The sequence below is a fragment of the Acanthopagrus latus genome, chromosome 15 (genome assembly GCF_904848185.1).
Source record: "Acanthopagrus latus isolate v.2019 chromosome 15, fAcaLat1.1, whole genome shotgun sequence".
NCBI classification, from domain to species: Eukaryota; Metazoa; Chordata; class Actinopteri; order Spariformes; family Sparidae; genus Acanthopagrus; species Acanthopagrus latus.
In genome coordinates this window covers 9,589,008-9,598,870 of record NC_051053.1, presented here as the reverse complement: position 1 = coordinate 9,598,870, position 9,863 = coordinate 9,589,008, and the positions used below count along the sequence as shown (strand labels likewise).

Here is a 9,863-nt window from a genome sequence, read left to right as displayed (position 1 = left end):
CACCGAGAGATGCTCTGCTCTCAGCAGACAGCAGATTTGTGCCAGGGAAAATGGATATCGAATACTAGACTTAACATTTGGAACTGGCATATATTGTAGGTTAAATTTATTCTCAACTCTTCAGCGGAAGTGGTGGGGCTGCACTGCTCGTCAACTTGCTGCAGTAACTTGCAAACTTGAGTTCAGCCTATTGCCAATTGACGATACATTTGTCCAGTCACCAAACCATCATATATGTATTCTTGTCTTAACTCTTAGCCAGAAAGCAAGAACGTTCAAATGTAGCCTGTGTTGTGTGCCAGGTTGCAAGGAGGGAACAGGGAATCTGACAAATTGTTATCATTTCACAGCTTAATGCTTGATAAACCACTGAGTAAACAATGAATAGTAATAATCTTAAAAGTTACATGAAACAGTAATCCATAGATACCCATTTTGTCACTTCCCAACTGATCTGCAACTGAAAAGACAATGGATGGTAAAAATCTGGAGGGACATTAGAAAACTACATATTTCATAGCCAGTTAACTATCGTTAGCATTCAGTACCTTCCTTGTTAACGTATGCTTTTTTTTAGTGTTACAAGCTACGAGAGGAAAGGTGTTCATTAATTCTAAAATATCAGCATTCATCTTGGCAAGTGAAATGCACTGAATGTAATCAAAGAGTAATCTTAGCTGGTTAATGCCAAAGTTACAGTGGCTAATGGGTCAGCAAATATGTTGTTTTTCTTGAAATATGGCTTTTCAGTTGCTGATCAGGGAAGGCGACAAATAATAGTAATTTGTCCAATTCTATATTTTTATATGGCTTGCAACCTCAAACACAGTGGCAACATTAGTATTAGAGCCTCTCACTCTGGCCATGACATCAGAGGAATATGACCGTGTGTGTGAACAGTCTATTGCAGTTTTACCTGAGTATCATGGGCCCCAGTATATAACTCACAGCCGCTCACCCTAGGGCATTTTTAAATTAAACACCTTTTCCTGTGATATTCCAACACCAACATGTCACATTATCTGATTTTAATATAATTGTTAGGAGTTGTCTCAGCAGGGGTGCCAAGACTGTTTCACAGCCTTTGTAACACAAACATTTAAATAAATGAATTCACTGTTACACACTGAACGGGTGCTGGGTCACAAGAGTCCAGAGAATGGGCCAGAAGAGTGTGGATGTTGTGTTCTCACCGACAAACCTGAGGCTACAGCTCTCAGAGTTACTGGTTTTACACTGTTGGACATTCTGAGCAGTCTCTTTGCCCCCTTTCCTTAAAACCTTTCTTTCAGATGTGTTTCAATAGTGTCATACTGATCCTGGGATCTCAGGGGTACGCCTGGTTCCATTATTTCTGGGCCTTTCCACGTCCTAATGAAAAAAAAAAGTTTAAAACTGAGATTTCTCACACAAATACAATGTGTAATTGTTAATATTGCCCTTTGACATTAATTTAATATGACTTTCTTCACACAGGATATATCATTCAGATTTCCCTTGATTATACTGAACACTAGCCGAAGTAGAACAAGCTTCATTTCGCTCGAGAAGCTGCCATTGTCTTTATGTCCTTTAATAAAAAAAGGCTTGAAACTTGTGATATCTTTATACGACTAGGATTTGATTTCACTTGTGTAAGAACCCCCTCGCACTCTGTGATTGCGATTGTAGGGGAGCAGCATTGTTATTCAGCTGTCTTGTCTACACAATAGGTTTGCCATGCACCCTGGCAGTGCTCCGTTGGCTCCCAACAGCAGAGTGACTGAAAGGTCAGCCTGTCTGTTCATCTCACAGCATGAAAGAACAGCAACAGGCTAATATCACATGAACAAGCCGTGCTCCACATGGCACACAATAGACACACACAATAGAAGATGTAAGGCCTTATCATTAGTCAGTGGATGTATAGAAAAGACTAAAGTGTCCTAAATGTTAGCGCACACTATCTGAATAGCTGAATTCGTGTATTGTCACGTATAAGAGATGAAATCAGGGAATATTCTTCCCGTTTCTGTGACATGCACAGCAGCAAAGACGATTGATTTTTTTTTTTCTTTATTTGATGAGCAGTGCGTGATAGCTTTATTCCCTTCGACAGCGAAAAGTGGTGCGATATTAAGAAATGTACTGTTGCTCGGTTCACACACACATTTCTATCAAGCTTTCGGCATTTAACCTTTCATTCACAAAACCAGAGACATCTGTCATTTCTGTGCCTCGGACAAAGAACCTTTTGCTCACTGAAGGATCCTCCGTTTGCTGCTGCAGGTGGGGGAAAGGTCTTAAATGAGGACAATGTTGTCTGGTCTGGCACACATTGTGAAGTTTGTATTAAAACAGACGGTAAAAGCTCAGCTATGGCCTTTACGATAAACCTGCAGTGTGATGAGGATAAAACATGACTTTCATCTTTAATTTCAGGGATCTTAGATTAACATTTGAGTTTAGAAAACCTTTATGTGCACACCCTCCAATGTAAAGCTGCAGTCTGGAGTTTCGAGAAAAAAGTAGATTTAGACAGAATGTTTGAATGATACAGCTCCCAAGTCCCTAATCATAAACCAGCTAATCATTTCCCGGGGCAACATTTTTGCCATGCTGCCTTTCTGAAGCATGAGTAACATTATTTCTCTTAACCAATTCAACCACTTCAGAGTGGACTGATGCTCTGACTGACGTTATAACTACCCAGTCACTTCAAAGACACTTTTGATAACTAGTAGCCATAAAGACAAAGCTAAACACAGGAGTTGGTATACAAGCTAACAAGCTAGATTTACCAACAAGCTGCATAGCTCAACTGCAATATCGTACGGCGATATGCTACTGTGAGTAGTACTATAACCGCATCCTCATAACTCTGCATAACTCATCAGGCCTCACGAGTCATTGCAAACTCCGTCTGTTTGAGCACTGAAAAGTCAGATAGTTCACTAATGACACTAAACACTAAGGGATCTTTTACCACGTGAAATTACAAACCAGGGTTCATGTATTCGGTGGACTGAATACATTTGATCTGGTCAGTTTAAAATTTTTTCTCCTGCAATAGAGTGAGCGCGCTGAAGAACTACATGTAAAATCCTGTTGGCGCTAAATATGTTGGTTGTGTCTCTGTTTACTTGCAATTTATTTATTTTGGACAGGCGTGTGGCCGTTGGCATGTTGTCAGCTCCATTTTTCTCTCTTTCATGCTTTCGGGGGGAAAAAAAACAAGTAAAAGAGTTCATTCACACCGATCTTTTGTAAGTCTGGCATCGGACCCAATGTCAGAACATCTTGTCACCTCCTCTCCCTGATGTGCTGCCAGAGCTTTTCCTTTGTTGCTTGGTTTTTATCTTTTTTCAGTCACCTGCCAAAGCTTTCTGTAATTGGTCTGAAAGTTGGACCAAATGAAAAGAATATCTCATATTATACATACTGTTCCGCATCCACCTTACTTTCAGCCTTCATGATATATTACATAGGATGTAATTGTCTTTTTTCAAAAACGACAAGCACAGCGTATCATTCACTCCTGGAGATCAAGGTTAGCGACCACTTAGCAAAAGCTTCTAAAACCCGAAAGTACCACCAGTGTGTCAGTTACTGTATTTTGTTCACCCCATCCAAAGAGCACCCACACTCTCATCCATAATAGATTCCTAAGTATCCTCCCTGGGAAATGTGTTGATTATCAACAATTTTGTTCATTCTAAAACTTCAGCAACTTTATTTTTAAAAGAGCCACAAGCGATCTTGGAGTACTGCAATTGATTAGACAGGGCCTATGGCTCTGATATCTGTTTACATCACAAATTACATCGAGCTTTATCGCCACAAGGGGCACAAAGAAGTTTTTTGTTTATTGAATATTGGAAGGCGTATAAAAGTAGGATAATGATATTTGTACTTCACCAGTGTACCACAAAAAGGAACTAGGGGCGAATAAAGAAGCTCATCAGCCTTAAGAACAATTCGTCCCTGCGTCTCCGTTTGCTCAACGTATTCCAGAGAGAGCGACGTCCAAGCAGTGACATCAGATTAACCACTTACAGTTCAAGATCAGCTGATTGGTCCTGACAGAATGGAATTACCAGCTGAAGAGTCTCAGACCGTAGCAATGCATCCGTTACTTAGTTAAGGAGCTTCCTGTTTCCTTTTTGCTCACACAAACAGAACTCTTTACTGGCAGTAAATCCACTCAGCCCGAGCCTTCAGGGACAACCCTTTACTTTTAATTACAGCAGCTTCATATGAGCTGTACAGGAAGATATATTGGCCATTAAAGCAGAAGTCGGACAGAACTTGATGCAGAGATATGGTGATGTTTGTTCAGGTTTACAGGACTGCATCTGCATGGAACATTTTTGCTTCCGTCAATAGGAATGGTAAGATTGGATAGTTAAAGAAAAGTCTCATTTGTGCTGGTGCGTTCATTAAAACATTCATTACACTAATGAGTCTGAATTTGCACACAAGCCTATGATATAAAACATTAACATTTTCAAATTACTTTATTACAAAGGAGCAGGTTCCTTCCAGGCCATTAATAAAATTATTACATGGATTTCCATGGGCACCTCGGTGCAGTGACGGTCTTATCAGAGTCTCAGCCCAGCTGGCAAAGAGAGCACAGAGATGTCTGTGTCTGCGGCGTGGGCCACGGTGAAGAGGGACGGACATGAAAGAGGAGAGGCGAGTCGGTCAGAGATACCTCCAGTGTGCCTCGGGCTATGCCCTTAGCTCTGTTCTGATGGCCCCCAACGCTGTCGGACTCCTGCAGCTATCACACGCATCTCTAATTTCGACTGATTCCCTTTTCTAATATTCCTCATCAAGCAATGTATTGGTTTGACTCACTGCTGTGATTCACGTTCAAAGGTGACATTTTCAGTTGAACATCTGAGAGCTGTTCATTGATTGTTTTTACCAACACGTGATATGATCATTTACACACGCCACACAACAGTGTACTTCTCAGTATGTAAGCTGTAAAGATACCTCTGATTGATTAGTAAGTTTGGATCAAAGTAATTGCTGAAATCTGGGAACTTTTCCAACAATGAAATCAGCAGTTGCAAAAACAAACACGTCTGCAATTTTATAGGTTGTAAACAAGCCAACATTTTTTTTCCCAAATCATCGAAAACAGTTTACTTAGAAGTTAAACTAAAGGTCTTAAACTGTCTGCAAACCCTGTGTGCACTGAAAAACAAGGACAGTTAAGTAAGATGAAGCAAATTTCATGTCAGCATGTCAGTGTGTAAACAGTGCTAGATGCTTACAACAGACAGTTTGGGTAATAATTGCACTCTTCCTCTTTGTTTTCTCTTCAGACCAAGTTTGGCCGACGATGGAGGTTATTTTTGAAACCGGACTGCGTCTGTCTTCGCCCTTTCTGACCTCTGTTGATAACCAAAACTACTCCCTAAAAATAAAACACAGGTTGTGAAAAACAAACATTTATTGTTTAATATAACATGCTGACCTGCGTGGTTTATTGAGGAAGGAGGCGGTTGTGTGAATTTGCCATAGGATTTAGATTATAGTTGCAACTATAGTGACACTGTAACCCCCCCAGAAAAACACATCAATCAACTGAGACACAAACAAGCCTGGAGATTCTGTCTATAAAGTACATTATGCCTAATCTATTTAAGGACCTGCAGTCATTCTGCACATTGTATGAAAACTCAGTCATCTTACATCATTTATCCAAAAAATAAATAAATAAATAAAATTTAAAAAATACAGCTTGGATTGCTAACCTCTCAGTGAACATGCATTACACACACACACACACACACATTCCCAAACTAATGTGGCTCCCAGAAGAAATTAAGCTTATTTTAGCCATCTTCAAAAAACACTGCATCAGTAATGGCCCACCTCAGCTGCGTGCGAATGTTTTCAGAGAATGTAAACCAGTAAATGTGACTAGCAAGTCCCAAAAAAAATAAATAAAAAAAAAATAAGGTGCAAATGATCAGCGAGGATGCTGCAGAGCCTCCGTCGGGTCTGTGTGAGAGGTTAGATTGCAACAGATGCATGTTGTTTGATTACGGTGGACAAAATATTGATGTTCCTTTCTCTCTGCAACATTTCACCCTCATCCATAAGGCATGATTTACTCCCGCTGATTGGCAAGTTAAAAGCAGAGGTTTCGCTGTAGCTGTAAACAACACCTTTCTAGGACTCCCCGTCAATCTCATCTCAGCTCGCTGCTGAACGGTACTCCCCGGACCTCCAGAACATCAGAGGAGACATGTTTGTTTGTGCTCCTGCGTCTGATGGTTCTGCCACGGGGTGCTGGCTTTGGAATATCAACTAATGTTTTGGTATCCTTTCAGACATCAATTACAGATCATCTGTGCTAATGAGCTCGGGTTTCCTTCTGCTTAGAGAGCGCAGTGTTGGAAGGTGTGATTAAAGAACATCAAGAGGCACGAGGAATTGATTGTATAATTGAGCTCAGATATCTGTTTATTTTGCCTCAATCAATATGCTTAATGCAGTAGATAGGTAATTGCCGGCTGACTGCGTCCCTTCCCACACCTGCTCTTAAAGGATCTTACCGAGTCAGGAGCTGCATTAACATGCAATGCAAGACTCCTGGCACACGGACAAGCTGGTGTAAGATCCTCTCCAGGTGGGGTTTTTTTTGTTTGTTTTTTTTATACATATGAAATTCAGATTTCCACATCCTTTAAAAACAAAAATATGAATTCATTTCTGGCAGTTAGGCTAGCACATACACATGGTAGTCAGTGTCATCACAGTCTTATTTTTCCTTTTTGTACTCCGTCAAACATCAAACAAAGGCATTTTCTATTATATTTCTCTTGACAGTAGGCTGGAGTCTTTCCCATAGACTTAGTGTATTGGCATTGCATTCTCCCTCGTGTCATCGTTCCAAGGCTTTGATGGATCGCTCCTCTTGGTAAACAACAAAGAGTATCAAGGAGCAAAGCGAGAAGAGATTGACTACAGTGGGAGGAGCTGATTACCTCTAATCTTTCTCTCTCTGTGGAGTGAGGGGGCACCGTTTTCCAAAGGACCCCTGACCCCTGTATACTAAAGTCTTAATCAGATTTGGCATATTCTCAAAGGCGGGAGATTACAGCGCAGGGCGGGTGCAAATGCAAGGACACTTGCTGTGCAAGTCCATCCAAGGAGGCGGAGATTGTAAGTTGGGAAATTTACTCTAGAAAAATGTGGACAAATGGTCAAAAGGCAAAGACAACATGCACTGTGGCTGTGTGCTGAAAGAACTGAACCAACACACAATGCATAGCAACAGTGTTGCCACTGCAGAGTTTGTGAAGATGGTGATTCATAATTTGCACGTGGTTTTTCTATTTGTATGTGTTTTTGTTTTTTTACAGGTCAAACTGCATAGAGCTCTCAGAGTCACTGTATAAATGAGGTTTTGTGGGGATGATCAATGACAAAAAAATATTTTCATAGATATTGCGATTACAATGAGTTTCATTTTTACTGGAAAAAGAAAGTGATTTTTTGCTGGGTTCTGCACCAAACAAGCATGTTTGCCTTGTGTTTGGAGGTTATGATTTGAAGGTCTGCGAATCTATATTTAATAATGGCGTGTTGCAACACATTGATTTGGATATTACAGTTGGCCACGTTGAAATTTCAACAATATTCCAATGAATTGCACACAAACAGCACGTCGTATCCCTTTCTAAACAGGTCCACGTGGCATTAGTTAGCCCATCAACTTTTAAGTATTTCCGTCCCCATACAAAATGTAAAACTATCTTGTTTGTTGTCGACTGGAAACTAGGAGCTGGTTAGCCTACTTTGCTGAATTACCGATTCCCACTTTTCACGCCATGTTAAAAATATTTCAACTCTGCTGAGTCAGTGCTGTCTCTTATAGAAATGAGGAGGGTCTAGTTAACATCATCAGACTTGAAACTTGCAACATAACATTTCTTAAACATACATTTTTTAGTTTATGCTGTAACAACACTGTGCTTATGGTCTCATTAGGTTTCTGTGCCTAAACCTATTGGTTAAGGTTAGGAAAAGATCATGTTTTAGCTTTGATGGGCCTTGCCACAAATCACCACTCACTCACCTGGAAATACCACCAAGGTCTCCTGAAAAAACATCCAGAGTGTGACAGGCTTGTAAGTGTTGAAATTCAGTCTCAAAATGCGCTCACAGGCTTGGCAGCCCTCTAGAAGTCGAACCTACATGAAAATCAGGTCAGAAAACAATGGTATGTAAATGTGATATGACATGTCTGGTAGAAATGCCAGCATGGTACACATGACACGTTCAAAAGTGTACGAACTACATCATTTGGTTTGCAGAAAAGTTATCTACCACCATTTTATCGCGGCGACTGGGGCTGGAGGAACAGAGAAAATGCTCGAGCCACAGATGGTTAAAGCAACAGCTAACCTCATTTCAGTCCCTGGGCTGGTTATCTGTTATGGGTTTAATGGGGAAAACTAAAAAAAGGTAAATTAAGGTGGACCCAAATGCAGATCGGAACCGGAGGCACGATAAGAGAGAACAAAAACTAAAGCCGAAGGGAAACAAAAACCCAAGAACCACAAATGAAAATGATTCCAAGGACCAAAAACCAGAGTAGCAACAAAACAGCTAAACAAGGTGCAAACAAAAATCAAAATTCAAATGAAACATAGGAAAAAAACAGAAATCAAATTCCAAACAATAAAAACATACCACTGGGAGACTGGAGACACAAGGAACTCGGTAGGAACATCACACCAACAGAAGCAACAAACTCACAGAGACTAGATACACAGACACTAATGACGAGATGAGGAACAGGTGAGGTGGAGCAGCAGGTGAGACAACGAAGGGGAACCACAGAGGAAACAACACTGGCAGACAGGGGGAGACAAACATGCACAAGAGGGGGAAGCACAGAGGGACGAACACAGGAGACACTCAAAGGACACAAGAGGGCAACGAATCAAAACATAGAACACACAGAACCATGACAACGTCGAAACGTAAAATAAAACACACTGAGCCGTGACAGTTTTCTACCTGTGGGGTCATTTGACATGAAGATGTGTTGTCTCTTTGCACAAATCAGATTACCACCACTGAAACTGTCAGAGAATGAACCAAAAGCAGAAACCCCGAGGAGAACACAACTGCAGTTTGTGTGAACGGGTGAACGGAGCTTAAATTAGTCACTGTGTTTATGTTCAAAGCCATATCATTGGAAAATTTTATTGCAATTACCTGTGTACTGATGTGATATTTCCGGAGCATTCTGAATACAGCTGGAAGAATACAATATTTTAAAAAAGTCAAAAAAAAAAAGAAAAACAGCCTGCGGGTCCTTATGCATTCAGTGGATGACTCAGAGGATAGATGTCTTTCCACGGAAGTGATTCATCCTGGTGTCACCCTCAGTCCACTGCCCAAAGTGGAATCATTTCAAAGGACAGGTAAACATGCAACACAACTCCAAATGTAAAAACAACTCACAAATCCACTCCATTGTCATCACAAGGGCCTTTTTTTCTTTTTTTCTGTTTGGGTTGCGGCGCACTGTCGGCTTTAGACTCCGTCGGCTGCTTTCATACACCACTGATCTCCTGAACAGTCTGACAGACCTTAAAGGTGCTATTTGTTAGAAAGGTTTTAGAGTCTCATTCCAAACTTGTCAGAAAAAAAAAACTGACACTCCGGGATTTTATGGAGATTTTATTCCATCCGAAAGCGTCGCTATTTGACAAGTTGGGAATGAGACCCAAAAAAAAAAACAACTTTTCCTACAAATAGCACCTCTAAGTCCTGTGAGTGGAATACAAAGGAAACATTCAAATGTCTCTCATATCACTCTGGATGTTGTGCTCAGATATAAGGCT

General features: G+C 40.7%; 1 long non-coding RNA gene across 1 annotated transcript; it reads right to left on the bottom strand.

Annotated features, from left to right (window-relative positions):
- Positions 1 to 998: 998 nt before the first annotated feature.
- Positions 999 to 8,829, bottom strand: LOC119033755. The gene is made up of 3 exons (XR_005079363.1): positions 8,701 to 8,829; positions 8,084 to 8,198; positions 999 to 1,371 (listed from the first exon to the last, which is right to left on the bottom strand). It is a non-coding gene; the product is annotated as an uncharacterized LOC119033755 (long non-coding RNA).
- Positions 8,830 to 9,863: the final 1,034 nt, after the last annotated feature.